Below are 20,680 nucleotides of genomic sequence, written 5' to 3'. Positions count from 1 at the left end.
CAAGAACAGAAATTATAACAAACTGTTTCTCAGACCACAGTGCAATCAAACTAGAACTCAGGACTAAGAAACTCAATCAAAACCGCTCAACTACATGGAAACTGAACAACCTGCTCCTGAATGACTACTGGGTACATAACGAAATGAAGGCAGAAATATAGATGTTCTTTGAAACCAATGAGAACAAAGATACAACATACCAGAATCTCTGGGACACATTTAAAGCAGTGTGTAGAGGGAAACTTATAGCACTAAATGCCCACAAGAGAAAGCAGGAAAGATCTAAAATTGACACTCTAACATCGCAATTAAAAGAACTAGAGAAGCAAGAGCAAACACATTCGAAAGCTAGCAGAAGGCAAGAAATAACTAAGATCAGAGCAGAACTGAAGGAGATAGAGACACAAAAAACCCTCCAAAAAATCAATGAATCCAGGAGTTGGTTTTTTGAAAAGATCAACAAAATTGACAGACCACTAGCCAGACTAATAAAGAAGAAAAGAGAGAAAAATCAAATCGATGCAATTAAAAATGATAAAGGGGATATCACCACCGACCCCACAGAAATACAAACTACCATCAGAGAATACTATAAACACCTCTACACAAATCAACTGGAAAATCTAGAAGAAATGGATAATTTCCTGGACACTTACACTCTTCCAAGACTAAACCAGGAAGAAGTTGAATCCCTGAATAGACCAATAGCAGGCTCTGAAATTGAGGCAATAATTAATAGCCTACCAACCAAAAAAAGTCCAGGACCAGATGGATTCACAGCTGAATTCTACCAGAGGTACAAGGAGGAGTTGGTACCATTCCTTCTGAAACTATTCCAATCAATAGAAAAAGAGGGAATCCTCCCTAACTCATTTTATGAGGCCAACATCATCCTGATACCAAAGCCTGGCAGAGACACAACAAAAAAAGAGAATTTTAGACCAATATCCCTGATGAACATCGATGCAAAAATCCTCAATAAAATACTGGCAAACCGGATTCAGCAACACATCAAAAAGCTTATCCACCATGATCAAGCGGGCTTCATCCCGGGGATGCAAGGCTGGTTCAACATTCGCAAATCAATAAACATAATCCAGCATATAAACAGAACCAAAGACAAGAACCACATGATTATCTCAATTGATGCAGAAAAGGCTTTTGACAAAATTCAACAGCCCTTCATGCTAAAAACGCTCAATAAATTCGGTATTGATGGAACGTACCTCAAAATAATAAGAGCTATTTATGACAAACCCACAGCCAATATCATACTGAATGGGCAAAAACTGGAAAAATTCCCTTTGAAAACTGGCACAAGACAGGGATGCCCTCTCTCACCACTCCTATTAAACACAGTGTTGGAAGTTCTGGCTAGGGCAATCAGGCAAGAGAAAGAAATCAAGGGTATTCAGTTAGGAAAAGAAAAAGTCAAATTGTCCCTGTTTGCAGATGACATGATTGTATATTTAGAAAACCCCATTGTCTCAGCCCAAATTCTCCTTAAGCTGATAAGCAACTTCAGCAAAGTCTCAGGATACAAAATTAATGTGCAAAAATCACAAGCATTCTTATACACCAGTAACAGACAAACAGAGAGCCAAATCAGGAATGAACTTCCATTCACAATTGCTTCAAAGAGAATCAAATACCTAGGAATCCAACTTACAAGGGATGTAAAGGACCTCTTCAAGGAGAACTACAAAGCACTGCTCAGTGAAATAAAAGAGGACACAAACAAATGGAAGAACATACCATGCTCATGGATAGGAAGAATCAATATCGTGAAAATGGCCATACTGCCCAAGGTAATTTATAGATTCAATGCCATCCCCATCAAGCTACCAATGAGTTTCTTCACAGAATTGGAAAAAACTGCTTTAAAGTTCATATGGAACCAAAAAAGAGCCCGCATCTCCAAGACAATCCTAAGTCAAAAGAACAAAGCTGGAGGCATCATGCTACCTGACTTCAAACTATACTACAAGGCTACAGTAACCAAAACAGCATGGTACTGGTACCAAAACAGATATAGACCAATGGAACAGAACAGAGTCCTCAGAAAGAATACCACACATCTACAGCCATCTGATCTTTGACAAACCTGAGAGAAACAAGAAATGGGGAAAGGATTCCCTATTTAATAAATGGTGCTGGGAAAATTGGCTAGCCATAAGTAGAAAGCTGAAACTGGATCCTTTCCTTACTCCTTATACGAAAATTAATTCAAGATGGATTAGAGACTTAAATGTTAGACCTAATACCATAAAAATCCTAGAGGAAAACCTAGGTAGTACCATTCAGGACATAGGCATGGGCAAAGACTTCATGTCTAAAACACCAAAAGCAACGGCAGCAAAAGCCAAAATTGACAAATGGGATCTCATTAAACTAAAGAGCTTCTGCACAGCAAAAGAAACTACCATCAGAGTGAACAGGCAACCTACAGAATGGGAGAAAATTTTTGCAATCTACTCATCTGACAAAGGGCTAATATCCAGAACCTACAGAGAACTCAAACAAATTTACAAGAAAAAAACAAACAACCCCATCAAAAAGTGGGCAAAGGATATGAACAGATATTTCTCAAAAGAAGACATTCATACAGCCAACAGACACATGAAAAAATGCTCATCATCACTGGCCATCAGAGAAATGCAAATCAAAACCACAATGAGATACCATCTCACACCAGTTAGAATGGCGATCATTAAAAAGTCAGGAAACAACAGGTGCTGGAGAGGATGTGGAGAAATAGGAACACTTTTACACTGTTGGTGGGATTGTAAACTAGTTCAACCATTATGGAAAACAGTATGGCGATTCCTCAAGGATCTGGAACTAGATGTACCATATGACCCAGCCATCCCATTACTGGGTATATACCCAAAGGATTATAAATTATGCTGCTATAAAGACACATGCACACGTATGTTTATTGCAGCACTATTCACAATAGCAAAGACTTGGAATCAACCCAAATGTCCATCAGTGACAGATTGGATTAAGAAAATGTGGCACATATACACCATGGAATACTATGCAGCCATCAAAAAGGATGAGTTTGTGTCCTTTGTAGGGACATGGATGCAGCTGGAAACCATCATTCTAGCAAACTATCACAAGAACAGAAAACCAAACACCGCATGTTCTCACTCATAGGTGGGAACTGAACAATGAGATCACTTGGACTCAGGAAGGGGAACATCACACACCGGGGCCTATCATGGGGAGGGGGGAGGGGGGAGGGATTGCATTGGGAGTTATACCTGATGTAAATGACGAGTTGATGGGTGCAGCACACCAACATGGCACAAGTATACATATGTAACAAACCTGCACGTTATGCACATGTACCCTACAACTTAAGTATAATAATAATAAATAAATTTAAAAAAAAAGAAAGGAAAATTGAAAAAAGTATGTTTTACTAGTCCACCTGCTGAATTAAGTGAAAGGCCACCTCCTCTCTCTCCCCTTAATGCGCGAGAAGATGAATTAGCTACAAAACTAACTGCTCCTGTAGTTGCAACATTAAAATCTGGAGCAATTGGTGGTGCTATACAAAATTCTATTCAAAAGGCTAGAGCCGAGGGAGATCTTGAAGCATGGCAATTTCCTGTAACTATAATCCAGCAGGGAGGACAGAATATAGCTAATTGGACCACCTTTCCTTTTAAGCTGTTAAAGGAATTCAAGCAAGCCATTAGTCAATATGAGCCAAACTCCCCTTTTGTGCAAACTTTATTAAAAAACATTTCTCTCAATAATAGATTAATACCGTATGATTGGGATACTTCAACAAAATCTGTTCTCACTCCATCTCAGTACTTGCAGTTTAAAACCTGGTGGGCTGATGAAGCTCAAACTCAGGCAAGGGAAAATACACAAGCACAACCATGTGTGCCTGTTTCCTTTGAACAGTTAATGGGAATCAGACCTGATTGGGGTCAATTAGAAAATTAAGCCATAATGGAGGATGTTGCCATTGTTCGGCTATACTCTGTGTGCTTATAGGCAAGGGAAAGGATAAATGTTAAAGGGGGAAAATATCCTTCTTTCAGTTCTGTCCGACAAAAACCTGAAGAATCATATTGATTTTATTGCTCGGCTCCAAGAGGCTGTGTATAAAGCCGTAACTGATAAAACAGCTCAAGATTTGTAATGCACCTTGTTGCATACGATAATGCTAATGCAGTGTCAAACTGCTATTAGACCCCTGAGACGGAAGTCTCATTTAGCTGAATATATTAAGGCTTGTGATGGCATTGGAGGTAACTTACATAAGGCTACTCTTTTAGTTCAGGCTATGGCTGGATTAACAGTCAGAAAGAATATGCCCCGTTTCTCAGGCTCTTGCTTTAATTGTGGGCAATTTGGACACAGAAAAAAGGGAATGTAGAAAAGGAAATCAAAAGGCAAGAGCTACCATCAAACAACAGAAAAGTCCCAGTGTATGACCCCGTGGTGAAAAAAGCCATCACTGGTCAAGTCAGTGTCATTCTAAAATTAGCAAAGATGGACAACCTCTCTCAGGAAACTGGAAGAGGGGCCCACCTCGAGCCCCTCAACAAACCGAGGCATAACTGGCACAGCGAGTGCCCTTACAAATGTACAATTGTCCACGCCACAGCAGGCAATGCTGTCATAGACCTCTGCAGCACAATTCCCGTATCCTTACTTCCTGGGGAGCCACACCAAAAAAGGTCCCTATGGGGGACTCCTATGGGAGTTAGGGGACCCTTACCTGCAGGAACAGTTGGTCTATTACTTGGAAAGTCTAGTCTAAATTTGAAAGGTGTCACTGTGCATACGGGAATAATTGATTCTGATTATACTGGAGAAATTCAATTAGTTATTAGTTCCTCAACTCCGTGGTCTGCTTCCCCAGGAGAAAGAATTGTTCAGTTGTTGCTGTTACCTTACATAAAACTAGGAAGCAGCACAGTGAAGAGAATAGGAGGCTTTGGTAGTACTAATCCAACAGGAAAGGCTGTATATTGGTTTAATCAAATGTCTGACAAAAGAGCTATTTGCACAGTAACTATTCAGGGAAAAGATTCTGAAGGGCTAGTAGATACTGGAGCTGATGTCTCTATTATTACTATAAATCAATGGCCCTGATATTGGCCTAAGCAAAAGGCATCCATTCGTATTATTGGAGTAGGAGTTGCCTCGGAAGTTTTTCAAAGTTCCTTGATTTTACCATGTCAAGGGCCGGATGATCAGGAAGGGACAATTGAGCCTATCACTACACCTATTCCTGTCAATTTATGGGGCAGAGACTTATTGCAACAATGTGATGCTGAAATATCTATTCCTATGGATCAATATAGTAGTAATGAGAAATATGGGATATTGCCTGGGAAAAGGACTAGGAAAAAAATAAATATGCCCAATCAGAACCTTTAGAATTGAAAGGACAAACAGATTGGACCAGATTGGGGTGTCATTTTTAGGAGCAACCATTGTTGAGCCTCCAGCTTCCATTCCTCTTGTTTGGCTAACTGCCAAACCAGTTTGGGTGGACCAATGGCTGCTGAAACAGGAAAAACTGAGGCTTTAAATGAGCTGGTGCAGGAACATTTGCAAAAGGGTCATATAGAACCTACTTTCTCCCCTTGGAATTCTCCTGTATTTGTCAACATGAAAAAATCAGGGAAATGGAGAATGTTAACAGATTTAAGGGCTGTTAATGCTGTAATTCAACCCATGGCTGCAGCGGAACGATGCCTGACAAGACAGAAGGAAGGTAAAGGGGATGGACAGGATATGTGATAGAGGGATGCATATGCAGGGAGCTGTGAAAAAGGAAAGATAATTATATGGGGAAGAGGATTTCCTTGTGTCTCACCAGGTGACAATCAGGTGCCAGTGTGGGTGCCCACCAAACATCTGAAGATCTACCATGAGCCACAGCATCTAGTGCACCCACCTGTACAGTATGAATTGAAGGTTTGAAAAGCCTCAATTTGCTTTCCCTGTGCCTTGTGTTAAAAGGGGCCTGTTTCTCATTATCAGTGGCCTCCTGGCTACAGCCACAAAAATTTTTGCTTCTGTTTCAGTAGATTTACTAAGGTGGGGGTAAGGGTATGCTTGTGTTTTTGCAGGAGATGAATGAACCATGTGGATGCCCTCAAGATGTGTACGACCATGGAACGGGAGACTGGAGGGACCCATGGATCCCAACCTTGGACTGGGCTCCCCCAGTATGAGCCATGAGCCAGGTGAATCTGAATGCGAAGATAGAACGAAGACCGACCAGAGTCACAATGTTTAATGGACCAATGCTTTCTGACTCAGCTCCTCTCTACCCTGAATACAAGAGACCTTAGTAGTTAGGCAGAAATATCATCACCCCTATTCAGCATGAAGAAATTACAGAACATGGACCTTCATCCTTCTGCAACCCCTAGGATTAAGAGTCCTCTTGTAAAAGGGAAAGGAGAGATATGTGTGAAGCATTCAAACCAGAGCAGCTCCAGTTTGAATAAGGGCTAAGAAAAACAAGCTGGATCACCAGCCCACAATTAAGGGCTGCACAGCCTGCAATTGCCTTGCTCAATTAAAAGAGGTCACTTTTTATGCTAGTAATAATGATAGTTAGTAATGACAGTAATAATGATAACTTCTCTTTTACAAAAAAGAGAAGGGGGGCATATTGGGGAAAAGCTGAGTGTTGGGGAAAAAACTGAGGCAGGGCTTGCATGTCTGATATAATGTCCTCTGGAATGTGTCTAGACTTGCTGGCTCCTTGCTTCTAGCCCTCTCAGGCTCCTAGATCGATTGTATTCCCATTATCTCAAGTAGCAGAAAATGTTCCATATAAATGCTAAACTGTCACAGCTGTAGATTATGTGCCTGCCCTTTTGACCCCCACATTCTCATCACCTGTTTCTTGGTTGGATTACCAATAAATAGTGTGGGCTCCCAGAGCTCAGGGCCTTTGCAGCCTCCACAATTGTGATGGCCCCCTGGTCCCACTTTACTTCTCAAACTGTCTTTTTCTCAATCTTTTGACCACCAGACTTCATCGCCCCCACGCCCCCATCGTTGGGTCTGATCACCCAAACGATGCACCGCCACGCCTAGCTAATTTTTATATTTTTAGTAGAGATGGAGTTTCACCATGTTGCCCAGGCTAGTCTCAAACCCCTGACCTCATGTGATCCACCCGCCTAGGCCTCCCAAAGTGCTGGGATTACAGATGTCAGCCACCACACCCAGTCTAAACTTTACTTTTTAGATCAATTTTAGGTTCACAGCAAAAGCAAGCACAAAGTACAGAGAGTTTCCATATCTGCCTTCCCTACCTCCACACACAGATATAACCCCCCTTATCAATATGCTGCACCACAAGTGTATATTTGCTACAATCAATGAACCTATATTAACACATTATTATCACCTGAAGTCCACAGGTGTTTTTTATGGGGTTTTTTTTTTGTTTGTTTGAGACAGAGTCTCTGTCACCCAGCTGGAGTGTAGTGACGTGATCTTGGCTCACTGCAACCTCCGCCTCCTGGGTTCAAGCAATTCTCCTGCCTAAGCTTCCTGAGTAGCTGGGATTACAGGCACCCATCACCATGCACAGCTATTTTTGTATTTTTAGTAGAGACAGGGTTTTGCCATGTTGGCCAGGCTGGTCTCGAATTCCTGACCTCAGGTGATCTGCCCACCTCAGCCTCAAAGTGCTGGGATTACAAGCTTGAGCCACCATGCCTGGCCCACAGTTTCTGCATTGTACCTAAGGGTACAACTGCTGGATCTCATGTAAAAACAAGTTTAATTTTGTAAGACACTGCCAAACTGTCTTCCAAAGTGGCTGTACTATGTTGCATTCCTACCAGCAATAAATGAGTGGTCTTTTTGCTCCACATACTCACCAGTATTTGGAGTTGTTAGCGTTTTGGAGTTTGATCATTTTAACAGGTGTGTATTGTTATCTTGTTATTTTAATTTACAATTCTCTAATGACATAGGATATTGAATATATTTTTATATGTTTACTTGCCATATGTATAACTTCTTTGGTAAGGTGTTCTAGTCAGACAACTGGTTTTTAAAATAAGACTTTTATAACATTCATCATTTTGTATTAAACTTTACTCAGCTTTTAGAATTAAAAAGAAGCAACTTAAATTCTCTCATATTACAAATAAGAAAATTGAGCCAGTAGAGGTGAAAACTGAATCCATGAAAGTAGCTATAAATTCAGAGGGAGAGGCCAGGCACGGTAGCTCACACCTGTAATCCCAGCACTTTGGGAGGGCGAGGCAGGCAGATTATGAGGTCAGGAGTTCGAAACCAGCCTGGCCAACATAATGAAATCTGGTCTCTACTAAAAATACAAAAATCAGTCAGGCATAGTCCCAGCTACTTGGGAGGCTGAAGCAAGAGAATCGTTTGAACTCATGAGGCAGAGGTTGCAGTGAGCCGAGATTGTGCCACTGCACTCCAGCCTGGGCAACAAAGCGAGATTCCATCTCAAAAAAAAAAAAAAAAAAAAAAAAAAATTTAGAGGGAGAAGAAGAGACGCCAGTGAAACATAGAGGAAAGATGTGACCAGAGAGAAGGAAGTAGAACAAGAAGAGCAGTGTTGTAAGAATCAAAAAAGGCTAGAGGTGAAGTAGATTTTTTTATTTGTTTTGAGAAAGAGCTTTGCCAGCAGCAATAGGCTCTGTATGTAGTGCAAATAATCAGTGATCACTGGGAGGCAGCAGGACAGAGTGGAAAGAGTATTAGACTGCCTCTGCTGGTAACCTGGGGCACATGACTTGAAAATTTTTTCTAGGTTCTAGTGTGTTCATCTGTAAAATAAGACTATGCGTCTCTAGTTTCTAAATTCAATGTTTTCTTTATTACAGGATCTTCCCTTTGTCAATTTTTTGTACAACTTTTTTCTTTGAAAATTTTGCTAATTTATTTATCATCTATATCTCTGTGCCCTGTTAGATCTTCAATGACTAACCATCTAACCAAGATTTCATTTCCCTCTGCATGCTTAGAGAATTACAGTTACGATAACTCTTTACAAACATCTAATATAGTATTCATGAACACAGAATTTATGTAAGCAGTCTTCTCTTATTTGTTACAATTTTGCCAGGATGCTATAAACTTGACTATTTATTCTACATAAAATATCAAGAAATTAAGATTTCCTAACTAATTAATTTATGTATCTGCAATATCCTGTTAGCTTTGACACTATTAAAATTTGGAATGAAATACTTTTTGAAGATTAAAATATCTGTAGGCAAAGCTACCTCTAATCCACCGCTTTCAAGGAGAGACATCAAGAAGAAGCAGTCTTTACCAAAGTGAGAGTTTCACAGCTTAAATCTGAAAAGAACTGTCAAACATTTCTTACTCTCTTGGATACAGTGTAAATTAGTTAAGATATAATTACAACTAATAATTGTTACTATTACTACCATAGCTTCATTTACAAAATATTACTTCTTCCCTAATTAAACAAAGCATTCGGTGCTTCACATAACCAACTAAAATGTTAAGTAGTTACATTATGCAGCTAAATGTGTGAAAACCAAGAATAATAAGCCAGATAATACAAAAGAAAAACAGTGATGTGAAACGAATTATGGCAAAAATGAGCAAAGTGAAAACACATTTAAACCATAACCTTTTTGGAAATTTGAGGTGTCCAAGAGGTCAGTCAAGGATGTACACGGAATCAGGTGGTATGAAATCTAACAGCAAAATATAGGGTAGCTCAGTCTAACAACAAAATGATACAGTGGATTGGCTGATTGAAGTTTATTTTCACTCAGAGATCAGAGATATACTTGAGAGTACTTTATCTGGACTAAGTTGTAACCTTCAAAGTGAAGATGTAATCATGAGAATAGAACCCTGTGTAAGGAGGGCAGTGGAGACAAATATATAAAGCTGACTGGCAAAAATCCCTATAGTCCACACAGCATCCTATTCTACCTGTATCATTTAAGGTACCAGAAGATAAACATCTGCAACCTACTAAGAAAGCAAGAAACCAACCTGGAAATAAAATAAAAGGCTAGAAGGAAAGCTATACCCAGTGTCTGGGGGTATTTGTGAGATAAAATAGGATAATATCTCACTTCATTTCTGGAAGGTCTGAATCCAATGACTTAAATAAAACTCACTATAGACAATATTAACAAATATTTATCTCTTTCTCCTTTTCCCAATCACTCTTCCTTAACCCTTTGCCATCTGGTTAACCATAAAACATTTCTTTGAAAGGTCACTAAAAATCTGCTAAATATTACATTCAATAGGCATGTCTTCATCTTCAAGTTTTTGACCTGTATCATGACATATAGATCACCTCTTTTTGACAATTATACAAACTTTGGTTCTACAACATTGTACTATCAATCTTTCCCTTACCGCTTTGAGCCTTTTTTCTTTTTCTTTTGGCTTCTTCATTTACCAATATATTTTCCATAAGTATTTAATTATAAAGTATAGTAAAGTCTAAAGTGATTTTAGTACCTCTGACATCTTTTTGAACAAGCCAAGGACCTTAATACACACTGCTAGGTTAGTTTTTTTCCCCCCTCAGCATTTAGAATGTATTATTCCATTCTCTTCTGACAGTTGGGATTTTAATTTTTGAGATATTTGAAATCGCCCACCATAAGCTGGGTACTGTCAGAGACTTCAACTCAAAGTCAGATACCCCACCAGAAATAGATAAAAAGATAATGGCACATCTGAGACACAAGCACCAGAGGGTATGAGCAAGCTGCATGAGCAAGCAGCTCAGATGCCCATGCAACCCACCAAGTTTGCACCAAAACACCTCCCTCACCTCACACCAACGGTTACATAGGGATTACTCTATGGCCAGTTGAAGGAGGAGGAAAAAACCTGAGCTTTTATGGCGAGATTATGGATAGGCTGGCTTGGTATGCAGATGCCAGTAAAAAATGAGAAGCAGCTGTGTGATAACATCACTTGTAAAGTCTTTGAATAACAGTGTAGAAGGAAAATTTCCCCAAAAGGTGAAGCTTTGAGCAATGCACCTAGAGATCCACTTTGTGTGAAGTTCTATAAATTCCTTAAGGCTGAAAGGTATAAAAGTCAGCTTTAAATTCTCTTTCTCATTTATTCTTATCAGTCTTGGTTTTAAGATAACATAAAACTTAGTCAAGTTATTTATGCAAGAAAAAAAGAAGTGGGAATTTTATAAGGATACAGGAATATTTTACAGAACTCCAGGGCAGGAATGAAACCAGGCCAAAGAAAAAATTCTTAAAAAAGAGACTAGAATTGCATCTGCGCTATTATTCCATCTCATCATTTTGGAAAGTATCATTCTCTCTTTCTCCCCACCACATCTCTACACTTTTTCTATTTCTCTAGTGGAAAAATGGCCAATCCATATTTCCCAAGGTTTTATATAAATATATATGAGTGTATGTTACAGCCCTGCCACTTAAGACACCAAATTTTAAAAATTTGGTGTAAATATAGATTCTCAAAGATGGCTGAATAGGAACAGCTCCAGCCTCCAGCTCACAGTGTGAGCAACACAGAAGACGGGTGATTTCTGCGTTTTCAACTGAGGTACCAGGTTCATCTCACTGGGGCGTGTCGGACAGTTGGCACTGGTCCACGGATGCAGCCCAACCAGCAAGAGCTGAAGCAGGGCAAAGCATCGCCTCACCTGGGAAGCACAAGGGGGAAGGGAATTACTTTTCCTAGCCAAAAGAAATTGAGACACACAACACCTGGAAAATCGGGTAACTCCCACCCTAATACTGCGCTTTACCAGGTGTCTTAGCAAACGGCACACCAGGAGATTATTTCCCACACCTGGCCCAGAGGGTCCCACGCCCACGGAGCCTCCCTCATTACTAGCACAGCAGTCTGAGATCAAACTGCAAGGCGGCAGCGAGGCTGGGGGAGGAGCACCTGCCATTGCTGAGGCTTAAGTAGGTAAACAAAGCCGCCAGGAAGCTCAAATTGGGTGGAGCCCACCACAGCTCAAGGAGACCGGCCTGCCTCTGTACACTCCTCCTCTGGGGACAGGGCATAGCTAAACAAAAAGCAGCAGAAACCTCGGCAGAGGTAAATGTCACTGTCTGACAGCTTTGAAGAGAGCTCTACAGGGAGCTCTGATCTCCCACTGATCTCCCAGCACGGACGTTGAGATCTGAGAACGGACAGACTGCCTGCTCAAGTGGGTCCCTGACCCCTGAGTAGTCTAACTGGGAGACATCCCCCACTAGGTACAGACAGACACCTCACACCTCACATGACGGGGTACACCCCTGAGACAAAGCTTCCAGAGCAAGAATCAGACAGGTACACTCGCTGTTCAGAAATATTCTATCTTCTGCAGCCTCTGCTGCTGATACCCAGGCAAACAGGGTCTGGAGTGGACCTCAAGCAAACTCCAACAGACCTACAGCAGGGGGCCCTGATTTTTAGAAGGAAAACTAACGAACAGAAAGGACACCTATACCAAAACCCCATCAGTACGTCACCATCATCAAATACCAAAGGCAGATAAAACCACAAAGATGGGGAAAAAGCAGTGCAGAAAAGCTGGAAATTCAAAAAATCAGAGCACATCTCCCCCTCCAAAGGAACGCAGCTCATCGCCAGCAACAGAACAAAGCTGGACAGAGAATGACTTTGACGAGTTGAGAGAAGAAGCCTTCAGTTGATCAAACTTCTCAGAGCTAAAGAAGGAACTACATAACCAGCGCAAAGAAACTAAAAATCTTGAAAAAAAGGATGGATGAATAGATAACTAGAATAATCAATGCAGAGAAGACCTTAAAAGAACTGATGGAGATGAAAACCATAACATGAGAACTACGTGACAAATGCACAAGCTTCAGTAACCAACTCAATCAACTGGAAGAAAGTATCAGCGACTGAAGATCAAATGAATGAAATGAAGCGAGAAGATAAGTGTAGAGAAAAAAGAGTAAAAAGAAATGAACAAAGCCTCCAAGAAATATGGGATTAACTGAAAAGAGCAAATCTACATCTGATTGGTGTGCCTGAAACTGACGGGGAAAATGGAACCAAGTTGGAAAACACTCTTCAGGATATCATCCAGGAGAACTTCCCCAACCTTGTAAGGCAGGCCAACATTCAAATTCAGGAATATAGTGAACGCCACAAAGATACTACTCGAGAAGAGCAACTCCAAGACACAAAATTGTCATATTCACCAAAGTTGAAATGAAGGAAAACATCTTAAGGGCAGCCAGAGAGAAAGGTCGGCTTACACACAAAGGGAAGCCCATCAGACTAACAGCAGATCTCTTGGCAGAAACTTTCCAAGCCAGAAGACAGTGGGGGCCCATATTCGACATCCTAAAAGAAAAGAATTGTCAACCCAGAATTTCGTATCCAGCCAAACTAAGTTTCATAAGTGAAGGAGAAATAAAATCCGTTACAGACAAGCAATGTTTAGAGATTTTGTCACCACCAGGTAGGTGGTGGCAGGCAGGCCTGCCCTACAAAAGATCCTGAAGGAAGCACTAAACATGGAAAGAAACAATAGGTACCAGCCATTGCAAAAACATGTCAAAATGTAAAGTCCATCAATGCTAGGAAGACACTGCATCAACTAGCGAGCAAAATAACCAGCTAATATCATACTGACAGGAACAAGTTCCCACATAACAATATTAATCTTAAATGTAAATGGACTACATGGTCCAATTAAAAGACACAGACTGGCAAACTGGATAGAGAGTCAAGACCCATCAGTCTGCTGTATTCAGGAGACCCATCTCATGTGCAGAGACACATATAGGCTCAAAATAAAGGGATGGAGGAAGATTTACCAAGCAAATGGAACACACAAAAAAGCAGGGGTTGCAATACTAGTCTCTGATAAAACAGACTTTAAACCATCAAAGATCAAAAGAGACAAAGAAAGGCATTAAAAAATGGTAAAAGGATCAATTCATCAGAAAGAGCTAACTATCCTAAATATATATGCACCCAATACAGAAGCACCCAGATTCATAAAGCAAGTCCTTAGACACTTACAAAGAGACTTAGACTCCCATGCAATAATAATAGGAGATTCCAATACCCCACTGTCAACATTAGACAGATCAACAAGACAGAAATTTAACAAGGATATCCAGGAATTGAACTCATCTCTGCACCAAGCAGACCTAATAGACATCTACAGAACTCTCCACCCCAAATCAACAGAATATACATTCTTCTCAGCACCACATCACACTTATTCCAAAATTGACCACATAATTGGAAGTAAAGCACTCCTCAGCAAATGTACAAGAGCAGAAATTATAACAAACTGTCTCTCAGACCACAGTGCAATCAAACTAGAACTTAGGATTAAGAAATGCAGTAAAAACTGCTCAACTACATGGAAACTGAATGACCTGCTCCTGAATGACAACTGGGTACATAAAAAAATGAAGGCAGAAATAAAGATGTTCCTTGAAACCAATGAGAACAAAGATACAACATATCAGATTCTCTGGGACACATTTAAAGCAGTGTGTAGAGGGAAATTTATAGCACTAAACGCACACAAGAGAAAGCAGGAAAGGTCTAAAATTGACACCCTAACATCACAATTAAAAGAACTAGAGAAGCAAGAGCAAACACATTGAAAAGCTAGCAGAAGGCAAGAAATAACTAAGATCAGAGCAGAACTGAAGGAGATAGAGACACAAAAACCCTCCAAGAAATCAATGAATCCAGGAACTGGTTTTTTGAAAAGATCAACAAAATTGATAGACCGCTAGCAAGACTAATAAAGAAGAAAAGAGAGAATAATCAAATAGATGCAATAAAAAATGATAAAGGGGATATCACCACTGACTGCACATAAATACAAACTACCATCAGAGAATACTATAAACACCTCTATGCAAATAAACTAGAAAACCTAGAAGACATGGATAATTTCCTGGACACTTACATTCTCCCAAGACTAAAGCAGGAAGAAGTTGAATCCCTGAATAGACCAATAGCAGGCTCTGAAATTGAGGCAATAATTAACAGCCTACTAACCAAAAAAAGTCCAGGACCAGATGGATTCACAGCCATATTCTACCAGAGGTACAAGGAAGAGTTGGTACCATTCCTTCTGAAACTATTCCAATTAATAGAAAAAAAGGGAATCCTCCCTAATTCATTTTACGAGGCCAACATCATCCTGATATCAAAGCCTGACAGAGACACAACAACTAAAAAAAGGATTTCAGACCAATATCCCTGATGAACATCGATACAAAAATCTTCAATAAAATACTGGCAAACCGAATCCAGCAGCACATCAAAAAGCTTATCCACCATGATCAAGTGGGCTTTATCCCTGGGATGCAAGGCTGGTTCAACATATGCAAATCAATAAACATAATCCAGCATATAAACAGAACCAAAGACAAAAACCACATGATTATCTCAATAGATGCAGAAAAGGCCTTGACAAAATTCAACAGACCTTCATGCTAAAAACTCTCAATAAATTCGGTATTGATGGAACGTATCTCAAAATAATAAGAGCTATTTACGACAAACCCACAGCCAATATCATACTGAATGGGCAAAAACTGGAAGCATTCCCTTTGAAAACTGGCACAAGACAGGTATGCCCTCTCTCACCACTCCTATTCAACATAGTGTTGGAAGTTCTGGCTAGGGCAATCAGGCAAGAGAAAGATATCAAGGGTATTCAGTTAGGAAAAGAGGAAGTCAAATTGTCCCTGTTTGCAGATGACATGATTGTATATTTAGAAAACCCCATTGTCTCAGCCAAAATCTCCTTAAGCTAATGAGCAACTTCAACAAAGTCTCAGGATACAAAATCAATGTGCAAAAATCACAAGCATTCTTATACACCAGTAACAGAAAAACAGAGAGCCAAAACATGAACGAATTCCCATTCACAATAGCTTCAAAGAAAATAAAATACCTAGGAATCCAACTTACAAGGGATGTAAAGGACCTCTTCAAGGAGAACTACAAAGCACTGCTCAGTGAAATAAAAGAGGACACAAACAAATGGAAGAACATACCATGCTCATGGATAGGAAGAATCAATATTGTGAAAATGGCCATACTGCCCAAGGTAATTTATAGATTCAATGCCATCCCCATTAAGCTACCAATGACTTTCTTCACGGAATTGGAAAAAACTGCTTTAAAGTTCATATGGAACCAAAAAAGAGCCCGCATCTCCAAGACAATCCTAAGCCAAAAGAACAAAGCTGGAGGTATCATGCTACCTGACTTCAAACTATACTACAAGGCTACAGTAACCAAAATAGCTGGTACTGGTACCAAAACAGAGATATAGACCTATGGAACATAACAGAGCCCTCAGAAATAATACCACACATCTACAGCCATCTGATATTTGACAAACTTGACAAAAACAAGAAATGGAGAAAGGATTCCCTATTTAATAAATGGTGCTGGGAAAACTGGCTAGCCATAAGTAGAAAGCTGAAACTGGATCTTTTCCTTACTCCTTATATGAAAATTAATTCAAGATGGATTAGAGACTTAAATGTTAGACCTAAAACCATAAAAACCTAGAAGAAAACCCAGGTGATACCATTCAGGACATAGGCATGGGCAAAGACTTCATGTCTAAAACACCAAAAGCAACGGCAACAAAAGCCAAAATTGACAAATGGGATCTCATTAAACTAAAGAGCTTCTGCACAGCAAAAGAAACTACCATCAGAGTGAACGGGCAACCTACAGAATGGGAGAAAAATTTTGCAATCTACTCATCTGACAAAGGGCTAATATCCAGAACCTATAAAGAACTCAATCAAATTTACAAGAAAAAAACAAACAACCCCATCAAAAAGTGGGCAAAGGATATGAAGAGACACTTCTGAAAAGAAGACATTCATACAGCCCGCAGACACATGAAAAAATGCTCATCATCACTCACCATTAGAGAAATGCAAATCAAAACCACAATGAGATACCATCTCACACCAGTTAGAATGGCAATCATTTAAAAAAATCAAGAAACAGGTGCTGGAGAGGATGTGGAGAAATAGGAACACTTTTACACTGTTGGTGAGATTGTAAACTAGTTCAACCATTGTGGAAAACAGTGTGGCGATTCCTCAAGGATCTAGAACTAGAAATACCATTTGACCCAGCCATCCCATTACTGGGGATATACCCAAAGGATTATAAGTCATGCTGCTATAAAGACATATGCACACGTATGTTTATTGTGGCACTATTCACAATAGCAAAGACTTAGAATCAACCCAAATGTCCATCAGTGACAGGCTGGATTAAGAAAATGTGGCACATATACACCATGGAGTACTATGCAGCCACAAAAAAGGATGAGTTTGTGTCCTTTGTAGGGACATGGATGCAGCTGGAAACCATCATTCTCAGCCAACTATCACAAGAAAAGACAACCAAACACCGCATGTTCTCACTCATAGGTGGGAACTGAACAATGAGATCACTTGGACACAGGAAGGGGATCATCACACACCGGGTCCTATTGTCGGTGTGGAGGGGGAGGGATAGCATTAGGAGATATACCTTATGTAAATGACGAGTTAATGGGTGCAGCACACCAACATGGCACATGTATACATATGTAACAAACCTGCACGTCTTGCCCATGTACCCTAGAACTTAAAGTATAATTAAAAAAAAAAAGAAAAAAAAATAAATACAGATTCTCGTGTGAAAAATTCCAACAGATTCAACCGGAATTAGGTACCTATTCTTAGTCCAATCAACTTGGTAGTCACCTTATTCAAAACAGTTGCTAGGGGCTCAGCCTTGACTCTGAGAGAGAATTGAGCTAGTATGATCTGAACAAATAGCTCTATCCTCTTCATTCATTCTCCCAATCATCCCAGCTGAAAACCTAAGTCAGTTTAGGCTTATCCTTCTCTTTCATATACTATTGATTTATAGTTCTGTCACAAAGAATTAATTCATTCTTCTTTCAAAATCCAGTATTATCTATTTCTTCTCTATTCTCATGGACTTTATTACTTGCCAAAATGATAGTTCAAAAACAGACATTACACTGCAGTTACATTTGCATTTCTTAAACTACTGGGGAAGATAAACTTTTTTTTTTTCATCCTACAGACTATTAACATTTCTGCTTTCTTGGTCTGTATTGTGGACTTACTTGTATCCCCCAAAATTCATATGTTGGAGTGCTAACTTCAATGTGACTGTATTTGGAATAGGGTTTTTAAGGAGGTAATTAAGGTTTAATGGAAGTCATAAAGGTGAGGCTCTAGAAAGAGACATCAGGGTAATGTGCACAGACGCAAGGCTATGTGAGGACACGGCAAGAAAGTAGCCATCTGCAAGCCAAAGAGAAAGGCCTTGGGAGATACCAAACCTGCTGACACCGAAATCTTGGACTTCTAGGCCCCAGAACTATAAGAAAACAAATTTGTGCTGTGTAAGCTCCAAAGTCTTTGAAGCTTAAAGACTTTTGTTATGGCAATGGCAATCTAATGCAATCTAATGCAGTTTGCCTCAGTGTTCATTATTTTTCTTTTGACACGTTTCTTTCTTCTAATAACAGCTCTCTAGGCATTAAGACTCCTAGCCCTTTATACACAATAAACATTAACAAACATTTTTCCCAATTTATTTGCCCCCCCACCTTTGTTTTCATTTTGCTTTATATAACTGATTTTTTTTGGAAAGTCCAATTTTTCAAACTTTTCCTTTATGGTTGCTGCACATGAAATTATGATTAAGGCCAGCCTTCTCATCCCCCAGAATATTTATATTTATATATAGGTTCTTCCAGTTATTTTTCTTTTTGGTCTCATTTATCATTTTCAATGTATGATGTAAGGTATACATTTTTTAAAAATATAGCTTACAATGGGTCGCGCGTGGTCGCCCATGCCTGTAATCCCAGCATTTTGGGAGGCCGAGGTGGGCGGATCACGAGGTCAGGAGATTGAGACCATCCTGGTTAACACGGTGAAACCCCGTCTTTACTAAAAATACAAAAAAATTAGCTGGGCGTGGTGGCTGGTGCCTGTAGTCCCAGCTACTGGGGATGCTGAGGCAGGAGCATGGCGTGAACCCGGGAGGCGGAGCTTGCAGTGAGCCGAGATCGCACCACTGCACTCCAGCCTGGGTGACAGAACGAGACTCCCCCTCAAAAAAAAAAAAAAATATATATATATATATATATAGAGAGAGAGAGAGAGAGAGAGAGAGAGAGAGAGCTTACAATTATCCCTGTACCATGTAATCATTTTCCACTGATATGAAATCTTTTATCGTATACTAAATACACTTTAACTCCTGTTGCTTTTTGTTTATGACATTCATTCATTCAGTAATTTATTTTGGAGGCTATATTCTTCCACATTTATCGTAACGGAAAAATAATTTTCCAGCAAGTTTAAGAAACATTATTTTGGGTGTCTTAAATCATAAAAGACTATGAGGGAAAGCTCTTAACGTTAGTTTTTAAATTAAAATTGTGTTCAGCGAACAGGATGAATATACACAAAATTATGTTAATCCAGTGATGAGCCTAATTAAAGGAGGGGGTACCATTTGATTTAGTTGCATTATACTAATCGAAAAGAACAGAAAAAACAATGGTTTAGAAACTACAAGAGGACTGTCAGCTTTTTCAGGCTCCTTTTAAAACAATAGTTCTTATCCTTCTAAAACCAGTTATTCAAAATTCTTTTTTCCCCCTCAATTCTCTTAATAAAATTCAGACAGTAAAGAGGTATAAGCCAGTGGGGCTATTTTTACAAAGATCATTGCTTAGTGCTAGGAAGAGAATCCAGAAGATGGGAAGTTGAGGGTTGTGTTCTAAAGGTTCTCTCAAGAAAAGGGTACAGAGAAACTCCAAGTTGTACACGCCCAGCAATGTCCATGTTGGATGTGCTTTGATACCACCTAAATCTCTCCTGTCCGAATTCAAGGACCGAACCATTCCAAGGATTTTAGAAAAAAATGGGGAGACATGAAAATGATGCCAAAGCCATAGCTATTTTTACAGACATCCATTATGTTCACTCTGCTTTCCATATGCAACACACTCTACATACAATGGGCACCTTATAAGCACATAGCAAATGTGAAAAATATTGTCAACATTGGTTTGATAATATTATTAATATATTATATATTCGAATACAATATATATTAATAATACAAAAATATTATCAACGCTGCTTTAGAGAAGATGAAACTGAGATACGAAGAATCATAAACTGTCCAAGATCACAGTGGCAAAAAGTTCACCTCAACTGAAACTTCTCACGAACCACAAAAATGTGGCCGAGGGAGTCTCAAAAGCTGTACCCCAAGCGGGGACGGTAAAGTCAGAAAAGACACGGCTGGGTGCAATCACAGAGAAATCTAAAACCACCCGCTCGGCCTCGCTACTCTTCTTCCTCTGAGGTACAGAGACGCGGGTGGGACGCCAAGGAGTTGCGAGAAAGGCCAGGGCTCACTGAGGAGGCCACAGAGAAAGCCCGCTAACATTTTTTGAAGGCCGTAAGGTAAATATGTTAAAAACCGTAGCTACTCACTCAGCCGACACCTAGTAAAGATGCGGCAAGATCAACAAGGCGTAGCTTGCGCCCGCCACAAACTCCGCGGCCTCCACAGCCATCCCGGCATACTTTGCGCCGTGCACAGGAAAGCCCTGGCGCGCATT

At 39.9% G+C, this 20,680-nt stretch overlaps 1 long non-coding RNA gene across 1 annotated transcript in view; it reads right to left on the bottom strand.

Moving 5' to 3' along the window:
- The window catches only part of LOC106998005 (uncharacterized), an 80,251-nt gene extending 59,592 nt beyond the window's left edge, over positions 1–20,659 (bottom strand). Inside the window, exon 1 of the long non-coding RNA XR_001444333.3 lies at positions 20,553–20,659. This is a non-coding gene — a long non-coding RNA (uncharacterized LOC106998005). The remainder of the gene's footprint in view (positions 1–20,552) is intronic.
- Positions 20,660–20,680: the final 21 nt, after the last annotated feature.

Source organism: Macaca mulatta, chromosome 4 (assembly GCF_049350105.2).
Source record: "Macaca mulatta isolate MMU2019108-1 chromosome 4, T2T-MMU8v2.0, whole genome shotgun sequence".
Taxonomy (NCBI): domain Eukaryota; kingdom Metazoa; phylum Chordata; class Mammalia; order Primates; family Cercopithecidae; genus Macaca; species Macaca mulatta.
The sequence above is the reverse complement of the archived record's forward strand: the minus strand, read 5'-3'. Positions and strand labels throughout refer to the sequence as shown.